Source organism: Peromyscus maniculatus, chromosome 2 (genome assembly GCF_049852395.1).
Source record: "Peromyscus maniculatus bairdii isolate BWxNUB_F1_BW_parent chromosome 2, HU_Pman_BW_mat_3.1, whole genome shotgun sequence".
Classification (NCBI taxonomy): Eukaryota; Metazoa; Chordata; class Mammalia; order Rodentia; family Cricetidae; genus Peromyscus; species Peromyscus maniculatus.
The window spans coordinates 67,588,790-67,601,895 of NC_134853.1; the positions used below are offsets into that span (position 1 = coordinate 67,588,790).

At 46.3% G+C, this 13,106-nt stretch overlaps 1 protein-coding gene across 2 annotated transcripts in view; it reads left to right on the forward strand.

Annotated features, from left to right (window-relative positions):
* Rusc2 (RUN and SH3 domain containing 2) overlaps positions 1 to 13,106 on the forward strand; it is a 51,861-nt gene that overhangs the window by 2,441 nt on the left and 36,314 nt on the right. The gene's annotated exons all lie outside the window — the stretch shown is intronic.

Consider the following 13,106-nt stretch of genomic DNA (forward strand, 5'->3'; position numbering starts at 1 on the left):
CTGATAGGTCAGTGTTTGGGTTACCCTGAAGATACTCACTCCAACAGTGGTTTGTAATCTTGCTCTTTCTATCCCGGGAGTCCGTTTTGCATGGGAACACCTTTTGGGTGGACAGGCATTAACACTGCACCAAGACAGCTGGCTGTGGGCACTGGGGTGGAACGGTGGGTGTGGGGTTCTTAGACCAGCGACAGCGTGTTAACCAATGGCACGTTCTCTCTTGTACCAAATCTACTCTCCTTTTCATTGTGATAAAACTTTATGTTCGTACAGTTGTACAACCATCTCCATCCATTCTTAGAACTTTCATCTTTTAAATTATTTATTTTTATGTGTATGGGTTTTTGCCTGCATGTATATCTGTGCACCACATGTGTGCAGGGGGCCCTTTGAGGCCAGAAGAAGGTGTCTAATCCCCTTGGAACTGACATTACAGAGGGTGAGCCAGCATGTGGGTGCTGAGAATCAAACCTAGGTCCTCTGGAAGAGCAGCCAGTGCTCTTAACCATTGAGCCATGTCTCTAACGCCTTTTTCTCATCTTCTAAATGGAAACTTTGTACTAGTAAGACTAACTCCCCGCTTCCCCCATCTCCTGGAGTCAATGTCTCACGTCTACCTCTGAACTTGGCTGCTCTAGACACCACGTAAGTGGACTCATGATAGTTTGAAATAGTTTCTTTTACCTAACAGAATTTTTTCAGGTTTTATCCATGTTGTAGCTTATATCAGAGTTTCCCTCATATCTAAGCTGAATATACTTGGTGTGTGTGTGTGTGTGTGTGTGTGTGTGTGTGTGTGTGTGTGTGCAAGCACGCACGTTGAGAATGTGTACATACCACATTCCATATTTCTGTTGATGGATACTTGAGATGCTTTTGTCTTCTAGCTGTTACAAATAATGCTGGAATGAATATGAGTGTACAGGTATGTTTGTGTTTCTTCTTTCAATTTTTGTGATTTATGCCAAGAAATGAGTTGCTGGTTTATATGAAGATTTATGAAGTGTTTTTATAAGAAGCAGCCTAAGTTCTCATAAATACTGTACCGCTCCTCACTCCCACCGTACACGGGAGTCGTTTTCCAGATCCTTGCCAGCACATGTGATTCTGTGGGTTTTAGATGACCATCCTCATGAGTATAAAGCAATGTCATTGTAGGTCTATGATTGTTTCACTATTCTGTCTCACAGTGCTGGGGACCAAATCCAAAGCCCCCCACACGCTAGTGAAGTGTTCTACCATTGCTACAGCATAAGCTCTTCTTTTCAAAACTGAGGCAGGGATTGGCCTTGAACTCAGCTCGTGGCCCAAGCAGGCCTTGGATTCCTGCTCCTTTGCCTCAGCTTCTCAGGCAGCTGGCACCGTCTTCTTACAACATTTTCATACATCACCTCTGCAAGTTGTTCACAGTCTCTCTTCCTCTAAGGCCACCCTTCCTCCCCGTGGTTTTGATTTGCACCCCACTTCTTTTTGTGTCTTTACTGGCCACATGTGGCTCTTCTTTGGAGAAATATCTGCTCAAGTCCTAGCCCCGTTTTGTCCTGGGGCGTTTTCTGTTGCCCAATCAAATATCCTTTACGTATTTAAACAATAACCTGCATCTGAGGAGTCCTTTGTGAGTATTTGCTCCCAGTCCCTGAATTGGCTCTTCTCTCTTGATGGTTCGTTTGTTTGTTTGTTTGTTTGTTTGTTTTAGATACGGTCTCACTATTTAGCCCAGGCTGGCTTTAAACTCAGTGTACAGGTCTTTTATTTCTTTGACTAAGTTTATTCCTAAGTATTTTTTTCTCTTTAATGTTACTATATATGGGACTATTCTTAATTTCCATTTTGGTTTATTCATGGTTAGTGTGTAGAAACACAACTGATTTTTATGTGTTAATTTTGTGTCCTGCAATTTTACAAAATTTGTCCCAATGCTTTATGTGGAATTTTTAGGGTTTCCTGATTGTGGGATCATTTCATATGGGGATAAAGACAACTTTCCTTAATCTTTTTTAATTTGGATGTCATCTACTTATTTATTTATGATGCAAAAATCTAATTAATCTTACCAGTAAAAAACCAGGAGCCAGATACAGGGTTAAGAATCTGAAAGATCAGAGAAGCAGGGGAGCAGCCACCAGAGACTTCCTACCTCTTCCGTTCCTCTAACCAAAAGGGCCGAGATCCTGTCTCAGCCCCGCCTTACCACTTCCTGTCCCTCTCTCTACAGTCCTCCAAACCTCTATGGTTAACTAGTGGCCAGCTCTGAACTCTGATTCCAAGCAAGCTTTATTTGTCAGAACACAAACAAAATATCACACAACACACTTCCTGGCCTCACTTCTTAGGCAGGGCTCTTGGTATCTGTTGAATAGAGCTGGCCAAGTAAAATGTGTTTACTCCTAACACAATCCTTATGGATTTGATAATTTGGTGTTTGAGCCCTCATTTGGCACCTAGAAAAAACCTGGTCCATTAATCAACAGTTGAGAATTGTGGGTCTGGAGAGATGGCCCAGCAGTTAGTTAAGAGCATTTGTTGCCCTTTCTGAGGACCAGAGTTCAGTTCCCAGCACCCATCAGCTCACAACTGTCTGTAAATCCAGCTCCAGGAGACCAGATGCCCTTTTTTGGCCTCAGTGAACACCTGCATACACACACACACACACACACACACACACACACACACACACACACACATAGACATGTAAAAAAAAATTAATCTTTAAAAAACAGGATTGTCGCCAGGTGGCGGTGGTGCACACCTTTAATCCCAGCACTCAGGAGGCAGAGCCAGGCGGATCTCTGTGAGTTCAAGGCCAGCCTGGTCTACAGAGCGAGATCCAGGATAGGCACCAAAACTACACAGAGAAACCCTGTCTCAAAAAAACAAAAACACTTTAATCCCAGCACTCGGGAGGCAGAGGCAGGCGGATCTCTGTGAGTTCGAGGCCAGCCTGGTCTACCAAGTGAGTTCCAGGAGAGGCACAAAGCTACACAGAGAAACCCTGTCTCGAAAAACCAAAAAAAAAAAAAAAAAAAAAAAAAAAAAAAAAAAAACAAAAAAAAAACAAAACAAAACAAAACAAAAAAAAAACAGAAAACAGAATTGTCAGGTAAAGGTTACATTATAGCCTATGTACTCCAAATAAAACAAAAGAATATAATACATTTTAGAAGGATTAATACCAAATGCAGCTAAGGCTTTTTGTTTTATTTTATATATATACATATATATATGACTTGTTTTTATTTTATATGTATGAATGTCTTGCCTACATGTACACATATGTACCACATGTATGCCTGGTGCCCTAGGAGGCCAAAAGAAGGCATGGGAGACACCTGGAACTGTCGTTACAGTTATAAATTGCCATGTTGGCTGGAACCAAGCCCCAGTCTTCAGCAAGTGCTCTTAACCAATGAGCCATCTCCTCGACAACCCCTGCTGGGTTTTTTTTTTCTCTCTCTCTAAGTAATTCGATCCTTAAAAAAGAAAATCTCTGTTGCTTGGAATTCTTCGTTTAATAAAAAGTCTCTTATCTTCTCCAAAAACATAACACAGTAAGCCTGTGTGTTTCAGCTTTGTCTGTAAGGTCTTATAGACACGAACCACGGGTTGATAACGGGTCTTCAGCTGAGTGTCTGACTCCCTCGGACGGCTCCAAACTCATGGCCACAGAGATGGCCCTGGTTAGACTCTGTGGGTCTTAAAACAAAACAGATTGACAGGAATGGGAGAAAGATCTGTGGGGAAGCCAGGGTGGGGGCTGCAGACAGGGAGATGAGAGGGGGCAGTGGTGAGAACCATCAGTATGCATTGCCTAAATGCGGGGTCAGTGAAATGATTAAAATGAGTAAGAATCATCTAACTTCTTGCTATAATATAGGCTCCAAAGGCTAAGCTTATTTGCTGGATAACTAAACCAAAAATCTGCCTTTGATTTCTTTATGTTTTTATACTCTGGTGCTTCTTTTCATTTCCTGTTCAGTTCTTTTTAAAAAGAAAATTCAGCTTCCCAGTTCGTGTCCTTAAGCAAAACTGGAAAGTTGTTTTTATCCATGCACTGGTAAAGAAAAGAGAGTTCTCAAGGAGACCCAGCTCGGATCCAGATGAACCTGGGGGAAAGGGGGACCCTGGAGAGGACTGAAGACTTTCTGCGGGCCCTGCTCACCCTGGGGTTATTTCTCTTCCAAAGTTTTCTTTGAATATTAACCCAGTCTGTTGACCTAAGATAACAGCCAGATTTTGTTATACAGAAAAACAATTTTCTGATGGTTCTGAATAGCTGGACATTTTTCTGTAAGATGCTAATGTTAATGGTTTCCTTTCTGGTGTCTTCCCAAAGGGGTTACTGTCTCATTTCTCTATCACTAAGTAACGGATCATCCCAGAGCAACCACTGAGAACAGAGTGTGGCACTGGGAGACTGAGGCAGGTTCATGAGTTCAAAACCTGCCTGGGCTGCATCGGGAGCCCATCTCAAACAGCTGCAGCTGAGGTTTTGGGAGTGAGCTGGCTGGGGATGTCCCAAGGGTCCTAGGACGTTTGTTGTCATTAGCTTTGAGACACGGCCTCAAACTCGGGGTTCTCTCCTCAGCCTCCCAGACTGCTGGGTTTGCAGCACATGCAGGCTCTGGGAAGCTCGGTTTCTCCCTCTGAGTCCTGATTCCCGCTGGAGACATGGTTGGGTTGGGAGCCTCTAACCTGTCAATGAGCAGCTCAGCTGTCACTCGGCGGTGGTGGTGATTTGAGAGAGACGTTACCCAAATCCTTCTGCATACATACAGTCCCCAGACCCTGTGAAACTCTTGGCTCAAGTCAGTGAGCTGCACAGAGCCAGATGAACTGCAGGCCTTTCTTCCTTTGAGTTTGAGGCCTGTACTCGTTTGCCAGCTTTCCTAGTCATACTTTCTTGTTTACAATGTGACAACGTTGGGGTTGGGAATATATACATATACAGTTGAGACATATATGTGCATGTACATACTGAACGCTAGAGGGGTCTACACCTCCTCTTTGAGTACTGTGGTCTTCTTCCTCTAATCTCCTCTAGACATATGCTTTCAAATTTAAGATTAAAAAAAAAAAAAGTCTACCTGCGTTGCCCCTGAAATTCTTGTTGGGAAGCCTAGCATGAGGCCCAGGTGATTAACTACCCAAAAACATCCCTAGGGAAGGGGCTGGAGAGATGGCTCAGTGGTAAGAGCACTGGCTGCTCTTCCAGAGGACCTGGGTTTAGTTCCCAACACCTCTGTTGTGGTTAACAACCCTTTGTAATTCCAGTTCCAAGGGATCGGACGCTCTCTGCTAGCCTCTGCTGGTGTTGCATGCACATGGTGCATGAACATACAAAACACTCATACAAATAAAAATTAATCTTGTTTTTAAAAAGGCCCTAGGTAGGGCAGATTCTGTGGGTTCGTGGACCACACTTTGAGGAGCTCTGCTCTTCCGGCTTCAATCTCAGCTTCTTACTCTGCACATCTCGACTCTGACCAATGGAACGGCTTTTCTTCTGGGTTGTCTGGGTTGTTGTGGTTTGGTTTTGACACAGGGTCTCGCTGTGTAGCCCTGGCTGACCTGGAACTCACCATGTAGACCAGGCTGACCTGGAACTCACCATGTAGACCAGGCTGACCTGGAACTCACCATGTAGACCAGGCTGACCTGGAACTCACCATGTAGACCAGGCTGACCTGGAACTCACCATGTAGACCAGGCTGACCTGGAACTCACCATGTAGACCAGGCTGACCTGGAACTCACCATGTAGACCAGGCTGACCTGGAACTCACCATGTAGACCAGGCTGACCTTGAACAACTCACCATGTAGACCAGGCTGACCTGGAACTCACCATGTAGACCAGGCTGACCTTGAACAACTCACCATGTAGACCAGGCTGACCTTGAACTAGAAATCCACCCCACCCCACCCCCGCCTCCCGGAGGCATGTGTCATCACATCCAGCTTGTTTTTTCCCTAGAAATGAGCTGTTTGGAGCTGGGGAGATGGCCCACCTGCTGCTAGCACTGGCTGCTCTTGCTGGAAACCTAGGTTCAGTTCCCAGCACTTGCCGAGCACCTCACAACCGCCACAACCGCATGTGACCCCAGCTCCAAGACATCTGATGCCCTTGTCTGGCCTCCAGGCACACGCATGGTGCATATACATACACCATGTAGGCAAAATATTGATACACGGAATTTTTTTTTTTAATTTTGAGAAACAGTCTCACTGTTTAGATGTAGGTGGCCTGGAACTCGCTATGTAGACCAGGCTGGCCTTGAACTCACAGAGATCTGTGTGCCTGTGCCTCCCGAGTGCTGGGATTAAAGGTGTGTTGTACTGGCCATAAGGGCAGGCAGAGTTTGCATCCAAGGTCTCTCAAAGACCTAGGAAGGTCTCAGCTTCTTCCAGTGTTTGAACTTCTAAATTTATTTTAAACGATGGAGGCCGGAGAGAGGACTCAGTGGTTAAGAGCACTCGCTGCTCGCCCAGAGGACCCAGTGTCAACTTCCAGCACGCACCCACATGGTGGCTCACAACCATCTGTACCTCCAGTTCCACAGAATCCAACACCCTCTTCTGGCCACTGTGAATACCAGCCATGCAAGCTGTACACAGACATACGTGCAGGCAAAACACAGACAATTAAAAAATAAATAAATAAATAAATGTTTCAATGATTGAATTTCAAGCCAGGATTATAGTTATTAAGAATGTTTTTAAATATTTATATTAACACATTATTTTTAATTAAAAAATGCTTGGAACATATGGAAAAGTCCCCGAGGCAGGAAAAGGATTAGTCTCTTAGAAAAACTGATTACAGGTGTGGCGGCCAGTGTCCCTGCTGTTTGCCGACTTGGAGTTCCCTGATGATCCTGGTCCAGACGACATCAGAGCGGTGACAGTCGATGATTCAGGAGTTGATGGAAGGCTGGCGGTGGCATGTGTTACCAGCTCTTAGGAGGCTGAGGCCGGAGGATCGTGAGTTCAAGGCCAGCCTGGACTGCAGAGTACATCTGAGGCTAACCTGGCTCTAGGACCAGAGTCTGTCTTGAAGAAGTGGGGAGGGGGAGCAAGTATTGGCTGGGAGCTAGGGAAACAGAAACACCATGGGTAGCCAGTGGATGTCACCCGCTCAGAGAACAGAGGAATGGGTCAGGGCTCACTTCAGCAGAAAAGCCAGCTTGTTATGAAGTCAAGCGGCACTACATGGCTTCTCATGAGCAAGGGCAGTCCCCAGCCAGCGTTTGCTGCACCTGCCTGCTCTCCAGGGACCACTGTTAGTTTGTTTGTTTGTTTGTTTGCTTGCTTGCTTGCTTTTCTCGGCAGGGCCTTGCTGTGGAACCCCGGCTGGCCTGAATTTGTTACGTAAACCGAGCTTTTCTCAAAATCATGAACATCCTGTCCTGAGTGCTGGCATCACAGGCGTGTATCACAGCACCCAAGACCCTCCTCCATCCACTCTTGCCTAATTTTATTTCCTATCCCCTGGCTGTTTCTCGAGTACTACCAGTGGACTCCAGGTCACGTGCCTCCATGCTGGACAATAACTACTGTTTTTAGGTCTCTTCCCTGTCCCACTACCTACGTCCACGTTTCTAAACGATGCACTCATTCATTACTTCTTTGATTTATTCAGTACATAGCCCAGGTCACAGCCGTCTTTCTGCCTCCACCTTCCAGGTGCTGAGATGACCAGCTCGGCCCACCATGCCTGGTTGATAGCCTCAGTATGGCGAGTACCTGTGTGCTTGCGTGTGTGCATGCATGCCTGTGTGTTGTTGTTTGGTTTGGTTTTCAAGACAAGGTCTCACTATGTAGCCCTGGCTGCCCCAGGAGCTTACTGTGTAGTCCAGACTGGCCTTGAACCCCGAGATCTGCCTGCCTCTGTCACCAGAGTGCTGGAATTTAAGACATGTGCCACCATCCCCACCCCACCCCGCCTGGGGTGTGTGTGTGTGTGTGTGTGTGTGTGTGTGTGTGTGTGTGTGTGTGTGTGTTTCTGATCCTGAGCAGAGCCGGTAGCCCAGACTGACTTAGAACTCACTGTTCTGTGGATCTGATTTTGAGCTCCTGCCCCCTCCTGCCGCTGGCGCCAAGTGCTAGTGTTGTAGCTGTACCCCCAAACCCAGCGACCCTTGATGTAAATAGCTTGTGACTTTCTAACATAGAAAGCAAATATACTTTACTTTACAAATATAAAATACTCAGCATTAATAACCTACCTTCTTCACTGGGCGGTGGTGGTGCACGCCTTTAATCCCAGCACCCAGCAGAGGCAGAGGCAGGTGAATCTCTGTAAGTTCAAGGCCAGCCTGGTCTACAGAGTGAGATCTAGAACATCCAGGGCTACAGAAAGAAACCCCATCTCAAAAAACTAATAATAATAATAATAATAATAATAATAATAATAATAATAAATAATCTACTTTCTTTACAAGCTCCAATTAAGTAAGTGTCTTGTATTTCCTGTGAGACTTGGTCTGTGAACACTTAGTACTGTGTACCTTGTGTAACTGTTAGTACTTTGTTTCTATTTGCTTAACTTTCTATGTATTTGTTCCTGGTTCTCCCCTGAGTTCTTTGGTGGAACTGTGAAAATATCTTTCCAGTGTCATTTTCTAAGTGGCCAAGCAGGTTTCTTCCTCCTCTGCCTAGACCCCTGCTTCCCGGCCTTCATCTGTGTAAATTCCTTCAGACCCCAACGTAAACGTCTCTGCCTCAGGGCGTCCTGCCTGCTCATTTCTGACCAGGTCTTTTGCTTATTCCTTGATCATATTTGTATCGTGTGATTTTATCTGCCTTCCTCTACAAAATTATAAACTCTTATCCTTTGCAAGAATTGTTGAGCGTTGAAGGAATCCCAAGTTAGAGCATTGGCTGTAGGAATTTAGAAAACAGGATAAATAAGACTTTTCTTTTCTTTTCTTTTCTTTTCTTTTCTTTTCTTTTCTTTTCTTTTCTTTTCTTTCCTTTCCTTTCCTTTCCTTTCCTTTCCTTTCCTTTCCTTTTCTTTTCTTTTCTTTTCATGTGGAGGACTCTCCCAGATGTTCTGTCGACAGTGGGCAATTCAGGTAGTCACGTACCCAGTGATGTTTATTGGGATGATGGGGAGTTCTTGATTTGCAGATAGCTTCAAATTCACGGTACCTTTCTTTCTCTGTGTTCTCCTGGGATGTTTCCTGTGACAGCGGAACGAAGAACAGAGCTGTGGAGAAAAGTTAAAGCATGTGCTGCAGTTTCCTGTTGAACAGGAAACGGTGGCCATAATAATGACGTGGTTCCCTGCTGCAAATTAGTATCAAAAAGGCAGGAACAGGGATTTGGATTCAAGGAAAGGAGATTCCTGGGATATGTTTAGTATTTGTATTTACTGAGCCCTTGGTAAATACCTGTCACTGTCCTTGACATTGCATATCTTTTCTCTAACTTTTCTTTCACCTGTAAGACAGGTATTGTTAGATCCTGAGGGCTGGAGAGGTGGCTCAGTGGTTTAGAGCACTTGCTGCTTTTACAGAGGACCTGGGTTTGGTTCCCAGCACCCACGTGATGACTCACAGTCAATGTAACTCCAGTTCCAGGGAATCTGATGCCCTATTTCTGCCCCCAGTGGTACCAGGCACTCATGTGGTACACAGACACCCATTCATGTATTTTTTTTTTGGGGGGGGGGGGGGGGTTCCGAGACAGGGTTTCTTTGTGTAGTTTTGGTGACTGTCCTGGATCTCGCTCTGTAGACCAGGCTGGCCTCGAACTCACAGAGATCCACCTGGCTCTGCCTCCCGAGTGCTGGGACTAAAGGTGTGCGCCACTGCTGCTCAGCCCATACAACATTTTTAAAATAAATAAATCTCAAAACTTTGTAAATGAATCTGAGACTGAAGATGATCATATCACTTGCCTAGTCCTTTACAAAAGCCAGAAATAACAGAACACAGCTGAAATGGCAGCTGCTCAGGAGGCAGAGGCAAGAGGGTCACAGTCTGTCCAGCTGGGCCACAGAGCAACAACCTAGTTTAAGAAAAAGTGAAAGCAGCCAGATGTGGTGGCAGTGCACGCCTTTAATCCCAGCACTCAGGAGGCAGAGGCAGGTGGGTCTCGGTGAGTTTTAGGCAAACATGGTCTACAGAGTGAGTTCCAGGACAGCCACAGGGCTACATAGTGAGACTCTGTCTCAAAAACAAAAGAAAGGGAAGGTAGAGAGAGAGAGAGAGAGAGAGAGAGAGAGAGAGAGAGAGAGAGAGAGAGAGAGAGAGAGAAACTAGAATCCTGTACTCACATTTTCACAGTCCTCTACATTGACCACAAAGAAACAGAAGTTGTAATGGGCAGTGGGTAGTTTGCTGACGTGAGTTCTTACGCCTTACGTATAAATATGAAATGTAAACAGGCTAAACTCCAACAAAATCCATGAGTCAGAGGAGACCTCAGCTGGGATCAGGTTGTTGACCTCACCTAGCTGCTGTGTGGAACACAGGCGACTTTCGTCACTAGGACAGTGTAAGCAGGCTTTAATTAAGACGGTGTTAGGTTAGGGCTGGAGAGGTGACTCAATGGTTAGTAGCACTAGCTACTTAGCTGCTGGACAAATGAGAGAGTTCATGTGTACATGTGTGCACAAGCGTGTGCAGGTACATATATGTGTATGTCTGTGTGGAAGACAGAACAGCGTTGAGTGCTGCTTCTCCTCAGGTGCCGTCCATCTGGTTTTTTGAGACAGGGTCTCTCACTGACCTGGGACTTGCCAGTTAGGCTACGCTGTCTCTCTCCACCTCCCCAGTACAGGGGTTACAAATGCACACCAGTTGGCTGGCTTTTCATGTGGGTCTGATCAAACTCAGATCCCTAGTTTTGCCCAGCGGGCTCTTTAGGGACTGAATCATCACCACAGCTCCAGAGCTGACCTCTGTGGGTTTTTTGGTTTTTCGAGACAGGGTTTCTCTGTGTAGTTTTGTGCCTTTTCTGGAACTTGCTTTGTAGACCAGGCTGGCCTCGAACTCAGAGATCCGCCTGGTTCTGCCTCCCGAATGCTGGGATTAAAGGCGTGCGCTACCACCACCACCACCGCCCGGCATTTTTTTTAAAGATTTACTTATGTTAATTGTGAGTGCTTGGTTGCATGTATGTGAGTATGTGCATGCGTGCATGGGTGGTGCCCATGGAAGCCAGAAGAGGGCATCAAATAATGCCCTGGGACTGGAGTTAGACATGGTTGTGAGGTGCCATGTGCCGGCTGGGAGCACACCCAGGTCCTCTGTGAGAGCAGCGGGTGCTCTCACCATTGAACTACCCCTCCAGCCCACTTGAATCATATCCGTGTGCGTTCGTCACTAAGAACTGAACCCACAAACTTATTCATGTCGAGCAAGAGCTCTGTCTGCATTCATTCCCAGGGATTTTTATAATTGCACTGTTTTCTTGTGCTCCAGCCATCCCAAGGCCTAGTTGATAGTTCGTGTGTTCACTTTTTAGGGGGCTGTGTTGGGGATAGAACGGTGCCTTTTACATGTCAGGCAGGTGTGCTGTCACGCAGCTGCATTCCCAGCCCAGCCCGCCTCGCCGTGCTCAGGGGTTTGGCTCCCTCCGTGAGCTAGAAGCTTCATGCAGACAGCCTTCAGGTCTGTTTGTCTCCCTGGTGTCGGTCGTACCTGGCACTTCGAAGAAACTCGGTTGTAATTTACTCACTGAATTATCTAGTTTGGGGGTGAGAGTGGCATCTCGGAGTCCGTAGGGACCAGAGTTACTGTCTGTCTCCCTGCAGCAGGGACGGAACCCCAGCCACGGCCTGGTTGGTGTGCTGTTGGGGCGGGTCGTTGGATTCCCAAGATCCTGCCTCTTTTGGAGTGGGGCCCCAGAGGCCTGATGCCAGACGGACTTTGCCTTGGCAGAGGGTCTTGTCCTTGTTGTGAGGTTTGACTCTAAGTGGATCATGCAGTGTTCTGTCCCCACGTGAACCCGGTGGGGCTGCAGTTGGCATTGGGAGTGAAAAGTCACCCTCCTTTGCCAGGACCTCCCCACCTCTAGAGATGGCCCCAGGCTAGGTTGTCCAAGCAGGACATGCCCAGCCCTTCCTTGAAATTCTAAACAGCCTTCCAGATGGAGTTGGAATAGCTCCCAGGGAGGCCAGCCGGTCTTATGTAACTTCACAGACTGCCCTCTCCCCCACCCCTGCCCTTTTAAGGGGAAAAAAAACAAATTGTCCCTCGACTAGTGCTGGACTTTTTGCCACGCATCCTTCATTCTTTCCTTGCTACTCAGCGGCCCCGTGAACAGCCGATGGCCAAATTGAAGACTGGGGAGGGTGAGCTTGGAAGAAAGATGGAAAGAGGAAGGAATGTCAGAACACACTGTTCTGGGTCTCAGTCTGAGGCCCAGGCCCAGCGGTGGAAGTGGTCCCTGGGGTATTTCTCTGCATGTCCCGGAAGCCAGCCAGTGAACTTCTGGTTTCCTTTCCAGCGTCCCCACACCCTGGCGAAGGGAACTGGGGTCAGGCCGTATAAACCGTCCACACTTGTGATAGCTGCAGTCCTGTCTGGAGAAAGACATCTTTCCAGTTTAGTTTGTGAAGATTGTTGCTGAATGAGTTCAGAGTTCTTGGCTGATGGGTGTAAGTTCAGGTCACATTTTAAGCATCTACTGTGCGTCCGGCTTTAGGCTAGGTTAGGTAGCTGCAAAGATGAAGAGCTCAGATACTGGCTGTAGCATGCAGCCAGAGAGGAAAGAAATGCACGAGCTAGTTAAAATTTATAGCCCGTAGGGCCGTGTGCAAGCTCACAGTTATTTCTTTATAAGGTTGACCATCAGGTTTATAATCATCAGTGAATTATTGTGCTGATCCAGGAGTAGCAAAACCACAGGAGAATCTGAGGGCTGTGTAGGAATTATCTAGACAAATGAGAAGTTTCTAGACAGTACAGAAAACACAGGGCAGGCGGCTGAAGAGATTGGGAAGGGTCAAGTATACCTTTGAGAAGTTGGAATTCTTTAGAAATCTCTGAAGTTTTTTAATGGACCCGGAATAGTACAATTTACAAGGTACAGCATGATATTTCTATGTATTTACATAATGTAAAATGATCAAGTCAGAGTAATTGGCGTATCCTTCACC